This window comes from Lepus europaeus, chromosome 8 (genome assembly GCF_033115175.1).
Source record: "Lepus europaeus isolate LE1 chromosome 8, mLepTim1.pri, whole genome shotgun sequence".
Lineage (NCBI taxonomy): Eukaryota > Metazoa > Chordata > Mammalia > Lagomorpha > Leporidae > Lepus > Lepus europaeus.
In genome coordinates, this window is record NC_084834.1 from 16,739,310 (window position 1) to 16,760,384 (window position 21,075).

Here is a 21,075-nt window from a genome sequence, read left to right on the forward strand (position 1 = left end):
TAAACTGGAGTCCTGGCGGCTTCTACAGGGGCGGCTCATTGCATGGAGGCGGCCATAGGCAGTGCACACCAGAACCCAGTGCAGCCACGGAAGGATTTTTCTTTAGCAAGGCAGGCTTTTGTGCTCTGTCCCCAGGCGTGTTGTCCCCTGGGGTGAGAGGGGTCCTTCACACTGTCCTGTTTCCAAACAGCCAGCTTGGAGGGATATTCTGCCTTTTTTTTTTTTTAATAAGCAGAGTGGTTTTTCTGTGGCTAAGTCTACAGTTGCTCAGGTGACTTAAGCTTAGCGAGTGGGCGCTTCCTGTCTTCTTCATTCCTCCGTGGACCAGAAGGCACGTGCTTGACTGATGTTCTTGGGGCTCTGCTGTGTGTTTCTGCACTTTCCTGAGCCTCTTAGACATCAAAGTAGGAGAAAGACAGAAAGAAAAAAAGAAAAAAAAAACCACAAAAACCCGCAACAACCTTCTGAGACCCAAGGTTTCAGGGGCAGAAGTGAGCAAAGCTGCCCAAGGCCTCTCCCAGCTGTGGGTCTCCCAATACAAGGAGTGCAATGAGGCGTTGTTTGCACCTGCTCACGAGTAGGATCTTCCCCGATTCAGACACTGCAAGCTGGACACTGTTTTACAGCATAGCTGAGTGTGTGAGCAAGGGTAGAAGGTTCCAGAAATAAGAGTACCTCTCATTATCTTTTGGGAGCTGTTACTGGGGATGGGTTTCAGGGATGGAGGAGATGCAGCTCTCACCTTACGGAGACTCCTGTGTTTTTGGGCTGGCGGGAGAGACATAGGATAGAAACCATCAGTCTTGCAGGTGGGCGCTCACCAGCATGAGGAGGCAGGAGTGCTCCTGGTGTGAGGAGAGAATCATGGGCAGGGTGGGGAGAGTCAGGGAGGGGTGCCTGGGGGGGCGGGTGGGGGTGCACAGGTTTTGCCTGCAGAGACACCTGCCTCTGATGACTGCTCTCTCCTGGAGGAGCCTGCAGAGCCCAGAAAGGCACCCGGACCCCTTACCCCCTGGGCGATGGGCACCTGACCCATGGATGGCCTTCCTCAGGGCAGGCAAGAACCAGACCAATGCAAGACCGTGGTTGCCTCAGAATGATGTGCGTCTTGGATTGGGCGGGGGGGGGGGGGGGTCCCGAGGCTAAGCTTAGATGACTGTTGGGCAAAATATATAAGCTAGATGGGCACTTGGCTTGGCTGTTGAGACAGTTGGGTGGGTGCCGGTCCAAGCCCCACCTCTGATTCCAGCTAACGCACACCCTGGGAGGCAGCAGGTGATGGCTCAAATACCTGGGTCTCTGCCCGGCACATGGGATATTTGGATTGCTTTATGGAATCCCAGCTTTGGCCTGGCCCAGCCATGGTCATTGTGAGCATTTAGGGAGTGAAGTGGCAGATGGGAGATGTCTCTCTCTCTCTCTCTCTCTCTCCTGTCTCTCCAACAAATCAAGAACTGCTTTTTATCAATTGCCCCTACATCTCCTTTTGTCTCTGGGGAAGAGCGAGCACTGGGATTTCAGGGGCATGTGGGGCTTTGTCCTCCAGGTTGAGGGGCAGGTGTTGGCCCTGGCCCTGAAGTCACTGCTTGGGGCGCTCACCCCAGGTCACAATCCCTGGGTTCGTGTCCCTGCTTCTGATTCCAGCTTCCTGCTAATGCACACCCAGTGACTTAAGTACTTGGGTCCCTGCCAGCAAATAAAAATAATGAAAATAAATACAAATTTAAGGCAACAAAACACGTGGATTCCTTATGGTCCCCTGCAGTCACAGGGGAGGGGAATGTGGCTGTTGGGCAGAATCTAGCTTGTTTTGGTCACTCAGCAACTGTCCCAAAAGGGAGAACCGTGAGATCCTGAGTGTGCTAAGGGGGCAGTCAGCCAGGCAGGCAGGGGCCCAGGAGAGCCAGGTGTGCGTGTCCGGGGGCTGGGGGGGCTGCCATCCAGTGTGCGGCTGCCATCCTGGTGCGCATCCTGGGAAGGTGTCAGAGATGAGCGGGGCAGGGGCAGCAGTGTCACCCAGCAAAGCCGGCGGCAGCGCCGACCCCACCGCACAGAAGCAGGGTGATGATGGAAGCTCCTGTATGTGCAAGATGAGATGGACAACAATGCCTTTGGCTCAGGTACTCCCAAAAGAGAAATGAGACAACACAAGCAACACGAGGAAAAACGCCACACTTTATAAATGGTGTGCAATCTCCCCTTGGCTGATTTTCTCATCATTCAGGATTTCCCCCACTCATCCCCAGTTTGCAAAGTCTTTCCCTCTTCTTTTCTGCTCCCCTCCCCTTACTCTCAGGGGTCCTCTCACTTCAGCCCCTCCCTGGTGTTAGTCACCATGGTCCCCCATCCTCCAGATGGGAAAATCAGAGCCCAAGAGGTAGAGGCATCAGCCTGAGCTCCCACGGTCACTCCTATAGCAAGCAGCAGCGCGCTCGGGTTTGCGCCCAGGTTGTCTGGATGCCAAAGCGTGAGTTCTTTCCTCCATAAGCCGCCCTCTCCACACAGCTGCTCAAGACCAACACGTATAGCAGAATGGGCTGTGAACGCTTTCCGTGTAGTTTGGGAAACTTGCCGTGTCATCTTCGTTTTCTCCAACCTTGCTTCTCCTTTCCTCTTGAGCCCCCTGCTAAATTGGGTCCCAACCTCCAGCGTTGAAATTGGGGTTTTCCAATTTGTGACTCTGGTTCAGCAGCCAGTACGGTCAAGTCCCATTCTGTACAGCAGAGGGCAGCAGAGCCCACACTAGTCAGGGAGTGACCTGGTGGCTCCGCGGGACCGACTGAGCCGGCTTAAACATGGTGTTGATGACCTGTCGAGTGCTCCCTATCTCTTAATTATTCCAGGCGTTATGTGCACTGGCAAATTTCAGGTAAAGTTATTTTTCTGCATGCTGTCCCCCCTTGTCCCCTTCCCACTTTTCTACAACCTTTTTTTGTTTCCTTTCGAAAGTTTGTTCAGCATCAAGTCAGACAGGACACTGCACATTTCAGGACTTGAATTTTATTTTATTTTTTTGCCCCTGCAACTTGCTTTATTTTTTTCCCCAGAAACCTTTTATTTAAGGAATACAAACTTCGTACAGTTCATAAACACAACTTTAGGAACATAGTGATTCTTCCCACCATACCCATTCTTCCACCCACTCTCCTATCCCTCTTCCTTCTCCATCTCTTATTCCCACTCTTATTTTTTACTAAGATCTATTTTTAATTAAGTTTATACACATATGATTAACTCTACGTTAAGTAAAGAGTTCAACAAATAGTATGAAAAAAAACAAAAACAAAAACAAACAAACTGTTCCTCAACAGTCCAGACAGGGGTTGTTCAAAGTCATTGCTTCTCAAAGTGTCAATTTACCTCTATAGATTACCTTTTAGGTGCTCTATTAGTTATCACAGATCAGGGAGAACATATGATATTTGTCCCTTTGGGACTGGCTTATTTCATTAAGTATGATATTTTCCAGATTCATCCATTTTGCTGCGAATGACCAGATTCCCTTTTTTTTTTAAACTGCTGTGTAGTATTCCATGGTATATATATCCCATAATTTATTTAGTCTTCACTGACTGGCATTTGGGTTTATTCCATCTCTTAGCTATTGTGAATTGAGCTGCAATAAACATGGTGGAGCAGATAGCTCTTTCAGATGCTAATTTCATTTCCCTTGGGTAAATTCCTAGGAGTGGGATGGCTGGGTCATATGGTAGGTCTGTACTCAGAATTCTGAGGTATCTACATAACGTCTTCCATAGTGGCTGTACCAGTTTGCATTCTCACCAACAGTGGGTTAGGGTACTTTTTCCCTTACGTCCTCACCAGCATCTGTTGTTAGTTGATTTCTGTATGAGAACCAGTCTAACTGGGGTGAGGTAAAACCCGTTGTGGGTTTGATTTGCATTTCCCTGATGGCTAGTAATCCTGAGCATTTTTTCATGTGTCTGTTGGCCATTTAGATTTCCTCTTTTGAAAATGTCTGTTTAAGTCCTTTGTCCATTTCTTAACTGGGTTGTTTGTTTTGTTGTTGTTGAGTTTCTTGATTTCTTTATATATTCTGGTTTAATCTTTTATCAGTTGCACTGTCCACAAATAATTTCTCCTGCTCTGTTGGGTGCCTCTTCACTTTGCTAAGCATTTCTTATGCAGCACATAGGCTTCTCAATTTGATGTAATCCCATTTGTCAATTTTGGCTTTGATCGCCCGTGCTTCTGGGGTCTTCTCCAAGAACTCTTTGTCTATGCCAATATCTTGCAGGGTTTCCCCAATGTTCTCTAATGATTTGATGGTATTGGGTCGTAAATTTAGGTCTTTAATCCATTTTGAGTGAATTTTTGTTAAGGTGGAAAGCAGGGGTCCTGCTTCATACTTCTGCATGTGGAGATCCAGTTTACCCAGCACGATTTGTTGAAGAGATTGTTCTTGCTCCTGGAATTGGTTTTGGCTCCTTTGTCAAAGATAAGTTGTTTATAGATGCGTGGGTTGATTTCTGGGATTTCTGTTCTAGTCCATTGGTCTATACATCTGTTTTTGTGCTGGTACCAGGCTGTTTTGATTATAACTGCCCTGTAGTATGTCTTGAAATCTGATATTGTGATGCTTTGTTTTTGGTGTATAATATTGCTTTAGCTATACGGGGTTTCCTGTGTTTTCATATAAATTTCAGCATAATTCTTCCATATCTGAGAAGAATGTCCTGGGTATTTTGATTGGTATTGCATGAATCAATAAATTGCTTTTGGTAGTATGGACACTTTGATGTTATTTATTCTCCCAATCCATGAACATAGAAGATTTTCCCATTTTTTTGGTATCTTCTTCTATTTCTTTTTTTTAATGTTTTGTAATTCTCATTGTAAAGATCTTTGGCATCTTTGGTTGAATGTAGTGCAAGGTATTTGATTTTTTTGGTAGCTATTATGAATGGGATTGATCTTAGAAGTTTTTTCTCAGCTGTGGCATTGTGTGCGTATACAAGGGCTGCTGATTTTTGTGTGTTGATTTTATATTCTGCTACTTTATCAAACTCTTCTACGAGTTTCAATAGCCTTTTGGTAGAGTCTTTTGGATCCCCTATATATAGAATCATGTCATCTGCAAATAGGGATAGTTTGACTTTTTGTCAATTTGTATCCCTTTGTTTTTTTTTTTTTTTTTCTTGCCTAATGGCCCTGGCTAAAACTTCTAAGACTATATTGAATAGCAATAGTGAGAGTGGGCATCCTTGTCTGGTTCCAGATCTCAGTGGCAATGCTTCCAACTTTTCCCCATTCAGTAGGATGCTGGCTGTGGGTTTGTCATAGATTGCCTTGACTATGTTGAGGAGTATTTCTTCTATACCCAATTTGCTTAAACTTTTCATCATGAAAGGGTGTTGTATTTTATCAAATGCTTTCTCTGCATCTATTGAGATAATCATATGGTTTTTCTTCAGCAGTTTGTTAATGTGGTGTATCACATTGATTGATTTGCGAATGTTGAACCATTCCTGCAAACCAGGGATAAATCCCACTTGGTCTGGGTGGATTATCTTTCTGATGTGTTGTTGAATTCAACTGGTTAGAATTTTGTTGAGGATTTTTGCATCTATGTTCATCAGAGAAATTGGTCTGTAGTTCTCTTTCTTTGTTGCATCTTTTTCAGGTTTAGGAATTAAGGTGATGCTGGCTGCATAGAAAGAATTTGGGAGGATTCACTCCCTTTCAATTATTTTGAATAGCTTGAGAAGAATTTGAGTTAATTCTTTAACTAACTGGTAGAATTCAGTGGTGAATCCATCTGGTCCTGGGCTTTTCTTTGTTGGGAGGGTCTTTACTACTGGTTCAATTTCCATCTTGGTTATGGGTCTGTTTGGGTTCTCTGTGTCTTCATGGCTCACTTAGGCAGGTTATATGTGTCCAAGATTCTACCCATTTCTTCTAGGTTTCCAAGTTTGTTGGCATACAACTCTTTGTAGTAATTTCTGATGATTCTTTTTATTTCTGTGGTGTCTGTTGTTACATTTCCTTTTTCATTTCTAATTTTATTGATTTGGGTCTTTTCTCTCCTTTTTTTGGTTAATTGTGCCAATGGTATGTCAATTTTGTTTATATTTTTTTCAAAAAACCAGCTCTTAGTTTTGCTGATCTTTTATATAGTTTTTTGTTTCAATTTTGTTTATTTCTTCTCAAATTTTAATTATTTCTTTTCTACTACTAGCTTTGGGTTTGATTTGTTGTTGTTTTTCTAGATCCTTGAGGTGCATAGATAACTCATTTGTTTGATGCCTTTCCAATTTCTTGATGTAGGCACCTATTGTTATAAACTTTCCTCTTAACACTGCTTTTGCTGTACCCCATAATTTTTCCCCCACCACCCACCCCACCACCTGTACCCCATAATTTTTGATATGTTGTACTGCTTCCATTTGTTTCTAGAAATTTTTTGATTTCTCTTCTGATTTCTTCTATGACCCACTGTTCACTCAAGAACATGTTGTTCAGTCTCTGTGTGTTTTCATATGTTCTAGGGATTCCTGACTTGTTGATCTCCAGCTTCATTCCATTGTGGTCAGAAAAGATACATAGTATGATTTCAATTTTTTGGAATTTGATGAGTTGCTTTAAGGCCTAGCACGTGGTCAATCCTAGAGAAAGTTCCAATGCTGCTGAGAAGAATGTGTATTCTGCGACTGTAGGATGGAAAGTTCTGTAGATGTCTGTTAGGACCATGTGGTCTGTAGTGGTGATTAACTTTGGTTCCTTGCTGGTTTTCTGTCTGGTTGATCTGTCTATTGCTGAAAGTCGGGTATTGAAATCGCCCATCACTATTGTTTTGGAGTCTGTCTCCCTTTAGATTCTTTAACATATCTTTTAAATAGCCAGGTGTTCTGTAATTGGGTGCATATACATTTATAATAGTCACATATTCCTGTTGAATTGATCCCTTAATTATTACATAGTGCCCCTCTTTGTCTCTTTTAACAGTTTTTGTGTTAAAGTTTATTTTGTTTGATATTAGAATGGATACACCAGCTCTTCTTTGGTTTCTGTTAGCTTGGAATATCTTTTTCCATCATTTCATATTCAGTTTGCATGCATCTTTGTTGGTGAGATGTGTTTCATGTAGGCATCAAATAGATGGGTTTTGTTTTTTTAATCCATTCAGCCAGTCTATGTCTTTTAATGGAGAGTTGAGGCCATTTACATTCAAGGTGACTATTGACAAGTAACAATTTTGCCCTGCCATTTTCCCATAAATATTCTTATTGTTTACTTTGGATTTCCTTTGTACTTTTACTGGGAGATTTTCTGCGTTCACCCTCTCTCATAGTGGTAACCATGTTTCTGTGTGTAGCACATCCTGAAACATCTTTTGTAAGGCTGGACAAGTGGTAACAAATTCTTTAACTTTCTGTTTGTTATGGAAGGTCTTTATTTCACCTTCATTCATAAATGAGAGCTTTGCAGGGTACAGAATTCTGATATGACAGTTTTTTTCTCTTAAGACTTGGGATATATCTTGCCATTCTTTCCTAGCCTGTAGTGTTTTTGATGAGAAGTCAGCTGTGAGTCTAATTGGAGATCCTCTGAGAGTAATCTGTCATTTCTCTCATGCACATTTTAGAATTTTTAAAAATGTTTTACTGTGGAAAGTTTGACTACAATGTGTCGTGTTGAGGATCTTTTCTGGTCATGTCTATTAGGAGTTCTATGTGCTTCCTGTATGTGAATGTCCATTTCTTTCTCCAAATTAAGGAAGTTTTCTGTAATTATTTCACTAAAAAGGCCTTCTAATCCGTTCTCTCTTTCCATGCCTTCAGGAACTCCTAAGACCCATGTGTTTGGTCATTTGGTAATGTCCTGTAGACCTCCAACAGTATTTTATAGTTTTCTAATTTCTTCTTGTGTTTGGTCTGACTGTAAAATTTCCTGTGCTTTGTCTTCTAACTCAGATATTCTTTCTTCTGCTTCACGGAGTCTGTTGCTAAGGCTCCCACTGCGTTCTTTATTTGTTCTATTGAATTCTTGTTTTCCAAGATTTCATTTTGATTTCTCTTTAAGATCTCAATTTCATGGGAGGAGTTTTGTTTCATGTCATGAAGGGATTGTATTAGTTTGTGGACTTGTTTCTGTTTACTTCTAAGTAATCCTAGGATCCACTCTTTGAATTCCATTTCTGGCATTTCTTCAATCTGTTCATCTTCACAATCTAGCATTGAGGCATTGTGTTCTTCTGGGGGTGTCATGTTGTCTTCCTTATTCTTGATTCTTGAACTGCTGCGCTTATTATTCAGCATTTGTAGAGATACTTGCTGGTTTCTTTTTTATTTTGTTTGGTCATTGACTTGGAGTGTGGAGGGAGTGTCTTTGGCCAAGGGACATGGGTGGCCTCTCCAAGCTGTGCTCACCCTGGTAGCCCAGTGAGATGTTGAACGCCTGTGCTATAGGACAGGGAGATGATAAATGTGTATGAAGCCACTAGGTTTTCGGTACTTTCGAATGGTAGCGATGGAAAACTAGAGACAGAAAGAGAAAATCTTTGGGGAGTGAACCAACGGAAGGAAGACCTTTCTCTCTGTCTTTCTCTCTCACTGTCTATAACTCTACCTGTCAAGTTAAAAAAAAAAAAAAAAAAGACTAAAAATCAAAAAAAAAAAAAAAAAAAAGAAAAGAAAAACTCGGAGGGGAGAAATTAGGAGGGGCTTTGCTCGTCCCCTACAGCTCCACAAGGGGGCGCCCGTTCCACACAGTCCAAAGCCGACTCCTTTCCTTGGCCAAGTCCAGCTTTCCCAACGGTAGGGAGTTCTCCACTAGTGTAGAGGACGTTATTCTGTAAAAGGGTCCAAGGAGAGAGTGTGAAGTGGCTGCTATGGTCTCTTCTGTCCCCTTTCAGTTTACAGTGCATGAGTTTCCTAGGGGCCCGGGGTCAGCCCTGTGCCTGCTCACCTGGCCTGGGTTTTCTAAAGCAGCTCACCTTGGCAGCTCTCTGCCAAATGAAACACACCTGAGGCGGCTGTGGACCCCCCCCAGCTAGTGGGGGGGGGTCCCACAATCAGAGAGCCTGGTCCCATACACACTGCCAGCTCCTCACTGGGAGCAGTGGTGACAGCTCAAGTAATTGGGCTCCTGCGATCCGTGTGGGAGACCCGGAGGAGTTCCCAGCTCCTGGTTACAGCTCTGCCCAGCCATGGTCATTGCAGGCATTTGGGGAGTTGAACCAGCAGATGGGAGCTCTCTCTCTCTCTCTCTCTCTCGCTCTCGCTCTCGCTCTCGCTCTCTCTCTCTTGCAGTTTCTCTGACTCTCAAATCATCTTAAAATATGAAATCCCATTCACAACCAGCAAACTAATATCCAGAATCTTCAAAAAGCTCAACTAAACGAATTCAATTCCATCTTCCATGAAGTGCTCTGGTTTGTGCCACCACGGTCACTGCCTCTGCTTCCCCTTCGTCTGCCCCCTCCTCTCGCCTCCCTCTCCTTCCGGAATGTCTCTGACAGAACTCTTCAAACTCACAGTGCACTCATTCGTGTATCTTCAAGGTCGTCGTCATCATTGTGAAACCTCTATGGTGTCTCAGTTACTCTACTAGAAAAGATACACTCAGGGAACACTTGACTCTCACCTGTCCAGTAACTCGATGCTAGAGAGGAACTTGCAGGTGCTGCACACTATCCCTAAATCTCTCAGCCTTGGGAGCGGCCGTGTTCCCCCTCCTGGAACTCCAGCTGCCTGTGGCCTTCTGAACAGTCAGAAAGTCATTCCTCCACAGGCTTCTTGGAAGGCCCAGCGCTGGCTTGGCAAGGCCCAGTAGGAAATCATGGTAGCAAAACCACCCATCCTGCTTGCTCGGTCAGGGCGAACCAGGGCTTCCTCACGACATTCTCTGGAGGGCCATGGAAATGGCCTTTGCCAGCGGCCGATGGAGCAGGCGTGGTGTTAACTCAGACTGAAAGGCTATCATGATTCATTTCCAGGGCTGGGGTTTGTTTTTCTCGAAGCCTTTCTGGACTCGCTCCCTGGGTGGGGCCGCGTGTTTGGTGGCTGCATCAGGGTGGCCACCAGGAAGCTGTGTCCCACAGCCAAGTGTATCTAGTGGGCAGCGACAGCAGGTGGCAGCACCCAGGCCACACTGAGCTCCCAAGGAGCCTTGAAACTGCCACTCGCTGGCTTGTAGGCTCTCAACACCGTGAGAGGGGCTGTCAGGCTCTTTGAGCTCAAGGAATTTGTCCCCGATTTTTATTCCTCTGTAATCTTGACCGATTGAGCTTATTCAGAAGTAGCTTGGAAAACTACAGAAAGACCAGGGCTCACTCTGTCTCCCCCAAGTTGTAGGAGTGCGCCACCTCCAAGGAGGCCCCGTGGCTTTGAACTTCTCAGCTGCCAACTCCTCCTCTCGGCATTTGCATTTGCATTTCGAGGCTGGCGCTGTGGCAGTAAATTAAGCCTCTGTCTGTGGCACCGACATCCCATATGGGCAGTGGTTCAAGTCCCAGCTGCTCCTTTTCCAATCCTTCTCCTTGCTTATGTGCCTGGGAAAGCAGTAGAAGATGGCCCAAGTCCTTGGGCCCCTGCACCTGCATTGGGGACACCGAAGAAGCTCCTGGCTTCTGACTTCAGATCAGCACAGCTCTGGCTGTTGCAACCATTTGGAGAGTGAACCAGCAGATGGAAAATCTTTGTTTCTGTCTCTCCCTATATCTGTGACTCTGCTTCTCAAATAAATAAATACATCTTTAAAAAAACAAAACAACAACAACAACAAAAAAACGCATTCTTCACTTCTCCAAGTTGCTTTGAGTCTTGCCCAAAGAAGTTTGATTGGAGCCTGCAGAAGTATGCCAATAAATGCATGGAGAAATATCTTCACATCACATAGAGAAAATTCCAGGAGACCCAAGGAGTTTCACTATCAGGGCCTGTGGTGTCTTGGGGACCCTCAGCTTACTTTTCTAGAGCCATTTGTGCAGTAGAGGGAACCTCCAGGCCCGATGCTCAGTGGGCCTCAGCGAGAAAGATCAGAACTCCCCACCTTTCCAGGACCTGGCGAGAGGGGAGCAGGGGTCCACCTCACCTGAGATGTGTTGCCAGGGTTGGGGAGAGGGAACTCAACCAAGGCTCTCAAAGATATTTGCTTGATTCAAGGTGGCAAAAGAAGTGAGACTTCAAGATGTTGCCTGAACGCATGCCAAAAATGCAGTAATCAAGATAAATAATATTTTAACTACTTATTTGAGAGGGACAGAGAGAAGAAGGGGGTGAGAGATAAAGAGAGAGAGAGAGAGAGAGAGAGAGGAGCAAGCTACCCAACCAATTATTCACTCACCAAACGCGCACAGTGGCCTTGAGCTGGGCTGTGGCCAAGGCTGGGAGCCAGGAGCACAATCCAGGAACCCATGCACCCGAGCCATCACCACTGCCTCCCAGGGTGCACTTTAGCAGGGAGCTAGAACTGGGAGCTGGGAGCCGGCCATTGGACCAGGGATTCCAATGTGGGACACAGGTGTCCTACCTGGCATCTTAACCACTTGGCCAGACGCCCACCCTAAGATCGATAATATTTTAAAGAAATATTTTTTCATCAAAGTAGATGCAAAAACACCCAATGATGAGCAGAACAGTGTAATTTGCATAAAGACAGGCTCCTGGCTTTTGGTGACGCCACACTCTTGTGCACCGGGAACAGTCCTGTGTGGTCAATCCTTAGTTCCTACTCTCCCAGCTGGATGGGGGTTAGGGTGTTGATCATGATCTGTGAACACACAACAGAGAGCGTTATTCATAGCCATGCCTTTTTTTTCTTTTAAAATTGGACAGCCTCTATGGCTTTTACATTCAATGCCACATGACAGCATGTTTGTGAAGGGTAGGTGCGAGGCTGTGTGTCTTTCCTTTTCCTGAACTCCCACGTGGAGCTCAACGCAGCCAGGTGGTGACGCGGGCAGACGTGTGGAAGGAGAATAGCTTGAGCAAGGAGCCCCGGTGTTCACAGCCTTGGGGCTGTGGGTAACACACTGGGGGAGCTGTAGGAGGAGAAGGCTGAGGACTTTTTTTATTTCAAAGATTTATTTATTTATTTATTTGAAAGGCAGAGTTACAGAGAGGCAGAGATAGAGAGAGAGAGAGAGAGAGAGAGAGAGAGAGAGAGAGGGAGAGAGGTCTTCTATCCTCTGGTTCACTCCCCAGATGGCCACAACAGCTGGAGGTGAGCAGATCCGAAGCCAGGAGCCTGGAGCTTCTTCCAGGTCTCCCACACAGGTGCAGGGGCCCAAGGACTTGGGCCATCTTCCACCGCTTTTCCAGGCCACAGCAGAGAGCTGGATCGGAAGTGGAGCAGCCGGGACTCAAACCAACGCTCACATGGGATGCTGGCACTGCAGGCAGTGGTTTTACTGGCTACGCCACAGTGCCGGCCCCAGCCTGAGGACTTTTGATCACAGAGTCTTTCCATACCATTTTGAAGGTGATGGGATGACGAGCATAGATACTGCTGTTTCTGCACCAGGATTCTCTGCTTGGGGCCAGTTTGTGGGCGTAGGGAGCACGGGTCAGCAGGGAGGAGGCAGAACAGAGCCTCTGGAGGGGAGGTGGCTGCAACAGAGCAGGAGAAATGACAGGGGACATCCCTCTTCCCAGAGTCCTCTGGCTCCGTAGCTGTGCATAAGTCACAAAGCAGTTCCTCCCACGGCTTCCACGATGATCTAGGCTGGCTTTGCCCTGTGCCTCCTGCAGTCACACAGCAGCGCCCCCTGCAAGACGGGACATGCACCATGCGCCTCTCTTCCAGAGAGCACAGAGCTCTCTCACACCTGGACTCTGTAGTGGAAGTACAGTGAGTTCCTGGGAAGCCAGTGGCTATGGTGGGAACGTCCCTACCCAACTCGGGCTGAAATTTAATCCTAGGAGGTGGCACCAAGTGGGACCCTTAAAACATTCTGTCCTTGGGCCTGCACTGTGGTGCAGCGGGTAAAGCTGCTGCCTGTGATGCCATGTGGGTGCTGGTTCGAGTCCCGGCTGCTCCACTTCCCATCCAGCTCCTTGCTAATGCACCTGGGAAAGCAGTGGAGGATGGCCCAAGTGTCTGGGCCCCTGCCACCCATGTGGGAGACCCAGATGAAGCTCCTGGCTCCTGGTTTTGGCTTGGCCCAGTCCTGGCTATTGTGGCCATCTGGGGGAGTGAACCAGTGGTTGGAAGATTCTCTCTCCCTCTCTCTCTGTAACTCTGACTTTCAAATAAATAAATAAGTACATAAATGTATGTATGTATGTTCAAGAAAGAGCGACATTGTACTCTTAGTAATGCATCCTAGATGAAGGAATGAGTACGTCAACAGGTTATGGTGGGGATGGCTTTGTTAAAAAGTTGAGCTCTCTCTGGCTCCCTTGCTCTGTCTTGCCCCCTGGGGCGCCCTCTGCCATGACACAGCAGGAGGGCCCTCACCAGAGGTCAAGAAGATACAGCATCATGCTCTCAAATTTCCAGAGCCATGAGCTAACTCATTGTCTTATTTTTTTTTTTAATGGTATTCAGTTATGGCAACAGAAAAGGAACTAAAACCCCAGTTCTTCCTCTGTCTGCTATTATTGGACCTGTGTTGTCATCCATTTCAGAGAAAGTGTCAGCACCCAGCCCGAGGGAGGGGAGAGGAGAAAGCAGCCCTTTGTGGGTGTACCAAGGAAAGATGAAGCTTCTACAAACTCTGAGAGAACCAGGGAGGAGAACTGAGGGTGTCAAACGCGTGTATAATGGACCCTCACTAACTCTGGTTTAGTTTCCTGCAAAACGAGGGGGTTTGCATGAAGGATGGACTGATGCTTCCCTTCAGGATGAAATGACCAGAGGGCTGGCGCCGTGGCTCACTAAGCTAATCCTCTGCCTGCGGCGCCAGCACCCCGGGTTCTAGTCCTGGTCAGGGTGCCGGATTCTGTCTCGGTTGCTCCTCTTCCAGTCCAGCTCTCTGCTGTGGCCCGGGAGTGCAGTGGAGGATGGCTCAGGTGCTTGGGCCCTGCACCCGCATGGGAGACCAGGAGGAAGCACCTGGCTCCTGGCTTCAGATCAGCGTGGTGCACTGGCCGCAGTGGCTACTGGGAGGTGAGCCAACGGCAAAAAGGAAGACCTTTCTCTCTGTCTCTCACTATCCACTCTGCCTGTCAAAAAAAAGAAATGACCAGAGGCAGATTGGAGGTTCAACGCTTCACAAGATGAAAACCGCATTGTAAGCATTCTCAAGAGTAAAGAAAGCCCATTAAAACCCAACTCTTCAACTCCTCGGGAAGTCAACAAATAATTTTTGTTTCGACATCAAGATCTCAAAGCGAGTTGTCTTGAACAATATTTTGAAAGCATTGTTCTAATTAGAATAGCTCTTGAAGGTGTAAGACCTTTGGAATTGTCTGCAAAAGCCTTCTTTCAGAAATGCCTGCAGCTCTTCCCTGCTTTGGCCCGAGATGCTGCGTGGAATTCAAGTAAGAACAGGCGGTGAAGCCCGGTGGAGGGACCCAGTCCATCCTCATACGGGTGGACTAAGACCCTGCAGAGGGTGTCACAGCACACAAGAGTTTGTCTGGGAGAGTGAGTTAGTCTGTTAAAATAAGAGAAAAGGAAGCTGTTCCGAAAAACAAAACGACTTGAAGCATTCCCTGTCTTAGCTCAGGCTGCTGTTACAAAACTCCACAAGCTGGAAGATTTCCTCAACAGAAATTCATTTTCTCTAAGATCTGGAGGCTGGAAATCTGGGGTGAGGGTCCCAGCACGGTCGGGGGGTTGGGGGAGGGGAGAGAGCAAGCAAGACCACTCTGCTCTTTCCCTGTAAGGACACCAATCCCATCAGGCCATGGGCCCGCCCTCCTGGCCTTATCTCATCCTAATCACCCCGCAATGGCTCCATGGCCAAACCGCACTGTATTGAGGGTTAGGACTCCAACATACGCATGGGGAGGAGGTGCTGGGTCTTAGTCCACCCGTACAGGATGGACTGGGTCCGAGGAAAGGTAAGTGTGCTGCTCGCCCGTTCCCCAGCCTCCCGATCCTGGAGACAATCAGACGCAGCGGGGAGCCAAGTCTAGCAAGAACTCATTTACTTCATGCGTAACAGAACCTTTTATAGCACAAAACTGCAGAGTGATTGGGGCAGGGCTAAGGATCAACCAATCATTTAAAAAATCACCTTACGGGGGGGATTTCTATAGGAGTAGCCATATGTCTATACACTTGTTACTAGTTTTGTTACTTCCCCTGATGTTGTGCAGTCAATTAGTTTTAGTGGTAAACAACTTTGGATTCCGCCCACCTTACTTCCTTTGGGCGCCATCTTTGAATTGCTTCATGCAACTAATTTCCCCACAAGGAGGGAGTGTAGCATTCTCAAAGGTTACAACTGTAATCTGGAAACCTGAAACTGATCAAGGAAGCAGAGGTCACTCTCGGAGTGAGAAAGGGCTATGGAGCCGTAGAATCTGAGCTGCACCCCAGTGAAGGAGTTGGATTTCAGTTGGGCTCAGGAACGTCAGAAAGACAGGAGTTGACGTGTATGCAAAGCACACGTGTTCTTAGCATGTTTGGGGCATGGACAGGAGGAGTGGGGAGGGATGGAGGGTGGCTTAGGTGGTAGGGGAGGAGGGAAGTGTCCTGTTGAGCAGAAGTTGAAGCTGTGTGCTAGGCCAAGGCTGCAAGGAGTCTCAAAGACCAGGCTGGGGGCTGGTGCCATAGCACAAGTAGGTTAATCGCCACCTGCAGTGCTGGCATCCCACACGGGCACTGGTTCGAGTCCCGGCTGCCCCACTTCTGATCCAGCTCTCTGCTAAGGCCTGGGAAAGCAGTGGAAGATGGCCCAAGTGCTTGTGTCCCTGCACCCATGTGTGAGACCAGGAAGAAGCTCCTGGCTCCTGGTTTTGGATTGGCACAGCTCCGGCTGTTGCGGCCATCTGGGGAGTGAACCAGCGGATGGAAGACCTCTCTCTCTGTCCCTCCCTCTCACTGTTGGTAACTATCTAAAGAAAGAAAGACCAGGCTGGTCCATCCCACTGCTGGTAGGGAAGGGGGTGCAGTGAGACGCTCAGCCAGGAAGATGGTTCAGCCGGGCCTCAGCAGGACTGATGAGGGGCCGCAGGACACAGGCAGTGCTGGTGCAGGGGCCCCCACAGTGTCCCGATCCTGCGAGACTGGGCCATGAGCCGAGGCCTGGATCTCGCCTCCCCGTGTTTTGCCATATCACAGCTGGCATTTCCCCCCTCATGGTCACGGATGTTGCACAACCTGATGGAGGGAGCACAAGGCCAAGGGAGTCTTTCAAAACCCTTCGTCTTGCTTGGGCTAAGGAAACCGGAGAGCGGCAGGAGGAGTGCCAAGAGGAAGTGGCAAGCCTGCAGGGACCGTGAGCAAATTCCTCAAGGTGTTAGAGGCATAAACTCTGGAGACCACGGTTGACTTAGGGAGAGGACGCTCCCTGGCAAAAATCTATTTTCTCCTGACTCTTAGAGGAAAACACAGTGACACCAAGTACCTCTAGGCCTTCTCCCTCCAAACACAGGGAGGGAAGTGAATTGGAGAAAACGTAGGGAATGGCGCTGATTTTGTAAGATTCGTTTTTCCACTTCAAACAAATAAACTAAGCAAAACCAATGCTCACTTTCTATCCAAACAGGATGTCGCTGGGTAGTTCTCTGAAACTAATTTCCCAATGCACCCAGCTGGGCCAAATGCTCCTGAAATATATCACTATTCTCTCCCCTTCCCCACCGAGAGCCAGGGTCAAGGAATCTCTTTGGCTCTAGCAAGGCAAGCTGGAGATGGGTCCATCTAGGTCAAAGAGAGCCTGGTAGAACTGTAGCAGCCAGGGGCCAGAGCTGTGGCAAAGGGTAAAGCTTCCACTTGCAGTACCAGCATCCCATATGGGTGCCAGTTGAAGTCCTGGCTGCTCCACTTCTGATCCAGCTCTCTGCTATGGTCTGGGAAAGCAGGAGAAGATGGCCCAAGTTCTCAGACCCCTGCACCTGTATGGGAGACCCAGAAGAAGCTCCTGGCTCCTGGCTTTGGATTGGCAAAGCTCCGGCCATTGTGGCCATCTGGAGAGCGAACCAGTGGATGGAAGACCTCCATCTCTCTCTTCTTCTCTGCCTCTCCCTCTCTCTCTCTCTGTAACTCTGACTTTCAAATAAATAAATAAATCTTATTATTTTTTTTAAAAGAACCGTAGCAGCCATACTCCATGCAGGGTTTGTAAGCCCAAATTAAGAAAACACCCAAACCCACAACCATCAGTCTTTGCCTTGGGTCTCCCCATCAGACTCTCTCCACCCTAGTGCCCCAGATGGGGTACAGACGGCACTGCTCCCAACCCTGGAGTCCATGGGTCCGTGGTCAACTCAGCCTTTCTCTACCACACCTGAGACAGGAAGCTGGCCCCAAACTTGAACACAGCCTACAAGTGGTCTGTGGGAGAATTTGCGACAGCACTGTGACCTGTCATGTACTAAGGTGGTTGGAGAGTCTGGGACAGGGGCTTCTGGTTCTGGTTGTCGCCACAGAAGGGTCTTGAGCCTCATCTAGTCTTGGGGAGGGGAACAGTGGCATAGTTTGGCACCCCCTAGCTCCTCATGGTTCTAAGACAAGCCTTAAAGGCAGAGAGAGGGTCGTCTCTGGTCTTGAGAGACATAGAAATCTCACTTAAGAGAGGCAGGTGGCAGCCCCCATGGGGAATACCAATGATGTCATCTGCAGTTGATGTGGTACCGTGCAAGGCATGGAAGTGCCCTCGCCTGATCCGGTAGGAGCAGAGCAGGTGCTATCTGTGTAGACGGACACGACACAGATGTCTCAGGAGGGTTGGTGTCACGCTCAGGCCACGTCTCTGGTGAGTGGCGGGGTCAGAGTGATCACTGTGCCCAATCCCCTCGGAATGCCAGTGGGAGGTGTGGTCAGATGAACCTGTTGCCTTCTCTGTGCAATGGCCCAGGAGAAATGGTGGTCAGAACCATCCCAGGTAAGCTGCTTTCATTGATGCTTGCTCACTTGACAGTCATCATTGATGACACCGATTTTCTGCTACGTATGATATAGGCAGAAGGGAGAGAGATGGAGAGGAGCTCTGAACCCATCGGCAGCTGAATCATTGGATGACTTTACTGTTTTGCTTTTGAGAACAATTATCCCTTAACACTCACCTGCCTGCCCCAAGCAGGCAAAAACATGCCCAGAACTATTCTCCATAATTTCCTAAATGAAACTCATTTCTATGCCCCCTCCCCCTGCTTCAGGCCCAGACTTTGAGGAGGTTTGCAGGGTTCGCCTCTCTTGCCAGCCTGGAGCTACCCTTCCAGCAAACGACTCACAGACAGTCGGGCAATGCATTCACGGGGAGTGTGCTTTTTTTTTGCAGGGGAGGGGATTATATCTGCCCCTGGAAGAACTTCCCGAAACTTCCACGTGGCTCTCCTACCTCTGGGCCAGGTCCCATCACAAGCCATTTGACCCGCCTTTTAGAGATACGTTAGCAGGTGTACGGCCATGTGTGCATGATGCATAAGCAACATTCTAGAAAACACAGCCTAGCAAATATTTCTGACCATTGTTGAATATGGGTCCCAACAGGCTGATAAAATTCATGATGGTGACACCACGTTCATGGGATTGGAAGCAGTGATCCAATGACCCAAAGAGCTGGACACGAGCTCACGATCATCCAGTCAGGGGTTTCAATGCTCTCTGCCTGCATTCCCTTTAACACACGAAGTCTTCATAATGCTCTTCTGGACTAACTGAAAACTTAATGTTCCATTAACAAATTTCATCCATAAAATAGACGCTTTTGGGAGGCCCTGTTTTGCATGGAGGTCAAGGGCAGGGGTGGATACAGAAGCTGTGTGGGGGAGAAAAGACCCACAGGCAGGTGGCGTGAGAGACCGAATGACCACTGCTCCCGCAGAGCACTCCGTGTGGGAGGATTTCCCTCACCCCACAGTGGGTTGCTCTGTGTTCTGTGACTCCCCTAAGTCTTGCCTGTAACAGCAGCATCTCCTGAGTCCCCAGACCCCCTTCCACACACACACACACACACACACACTGTGTCTTCTCCACGCTGGAGGAAGTCACTTGATGGAATACAGAGCCCTGAAGCTGACTCCGGGCAGCGCTGCCTAAGCTGCAGTGACCGGGACCCAGACAGAGCCAGGTCATGTCCCCCTTCCTGCCCACAAGTGTGCAAGCCCAGGGGCGGGGGTCTTTACTCATGAGTGGTGGCTGTCACTGGATTAAAAACCAGGTCAAATGTTCCTTCTAAATGACAGTTCTCACCACTCCTGTGAGCCTTGTGAATGCCCAAGCTGGACACACAGAGCCACCCCCTACCCCACTTCTCCCTCTGCACAGCCTGGGCTCCCTGCTAGGGCAGCATCAGCTTCAAGAGCCCTGCCAGGCTGTGCCCACCACTTCCTCCGCCCCGCCCACACCCAGCCCTCTCTACCCCCAGCGCTCTCCCTGCCCCTCCCCACTGTTGGCACTGGGGGTGGAGCCGAGCTGCATTAGTGACCGAGGGGAGCCCACAGAGCCCTGCAGCCCCCTGCTCTACCCGAATAATCCCTCCCACACTCCCACGTGCTGATTTTTCAAATTCCTTAGCACAGGATTGAGCTTGGGTCCAGAGACAGAGGGGTGCTGGGGAAGGCAAGGGAAAAACAATGCTGACCTTAGGAGACTCGGGTTTGTCTTTGCTCCCAGCCTTGCTGTTGATCTCTTGTTCCAGAGACAGCCCTTAGCTCCTCTGGTGACAGGTTCTGGCAGCCTGAAGAGGGGGCACTAAGACGTGCTCCCAACAGCCCAACTCATGCCAAGTTGTCTTGTGCCCCAGAGGTGGCCCTGGGAGCCTGAGCAGATGGATAATCAAATGCATGCCAGCCATGGCAGGCAGGGATATGCTGAGATGTGAAATGATTGAAGTCAATCCATCTGGGGGCTGGCGCTGTGGCACAGTTGTTTAAGCTACTGTCTACAACGTGCCATCCCGTTTGGGAGTACTGGCTGAAGTCCCGGCTGCTCTACTTCTGATCTGGCTCCCTGCTAATGCACCTGGGAAAGCAGCAGAAGATGGCCCAAGTGCTTGGGCCCCTGCACTCCAGTGGAAGACCTGAATGGAGTTCCTGGCTCCTGGCTTCAGCCGGCACCAGCCCTGGCTGTTTTGGCCATTTAGGCTGTGAGCAAGTGGATGGAACATATTCTCTCTCTCTCTCTCTCTCTCTCTCTCTCTCTCTCTCTCTCTCTCTCTCTCCCCCTTCTTCCCTCCCTCTCTCCCTCCTCCTTCTCTCTTTTCCCCTCTTTCCCTCTCCCCCCCCTCTCTCTCACTCTGCCTTTCAAATTAATAAAATAATCCTTTAAACAAAATCAACTGATCTGATGGATGGAGATTTGGATGCTGGCTACCCTAGGTAGGAACGTAGCTGAAAGTTGTTAGAAACTCTGAAGTTTCTGAGATGCCCATCAGTCATGAAACACTCAATGTTTGTTCATCTCCTAGGTGTCATTTCCAGAATGTGCAGTCTGGCTGATTCCTCCTGCATCCCGTGATGCTTTGGTGGGAGAGCAAGACAATAAGAGGAGAGAGCAAGTATCCCTCACCCTCCCGGCTTCTTGAACCACTCCTTCCTGTTTAGGATGCTGGGTGATTTTCAGGTTGAATCCTGACACAGACATGCTCAGAAGGGAGCAACCAGGAGACAGAAGCCACATGGACTAAGTTGACTATGAACAGCTGTTGCTGACATCAAGGCACTGAAGTGGTGAGGGCTGGCTAGCAAAGAGGAAGGAGAGTCCTTTGCAGTTGATCTCCCCACGGCTCAGTCCAGACCCCTTGGGGGGGTGCAGTCCCAGCTCCCTGCAGGAGCACAAGTTTGCAGAAGTAGCACACTGGCAGAACATGCTAGAACTCTACCCTCTGAGGTGCCAGAGAGAGCTCTGCTCAGGGAGGTGACTGCCAGTCTCTGCACCCAACAAGCGCTGGGTGCTGAAGTGACCTGGGGGACGGTCTGTGTGCTGCAGCCCCTGGAGCAGAAGTCCCCTTGGGGGGTCCAGAAGAGAAGACCCCCTCTGGCAGCAGTGCCCCTC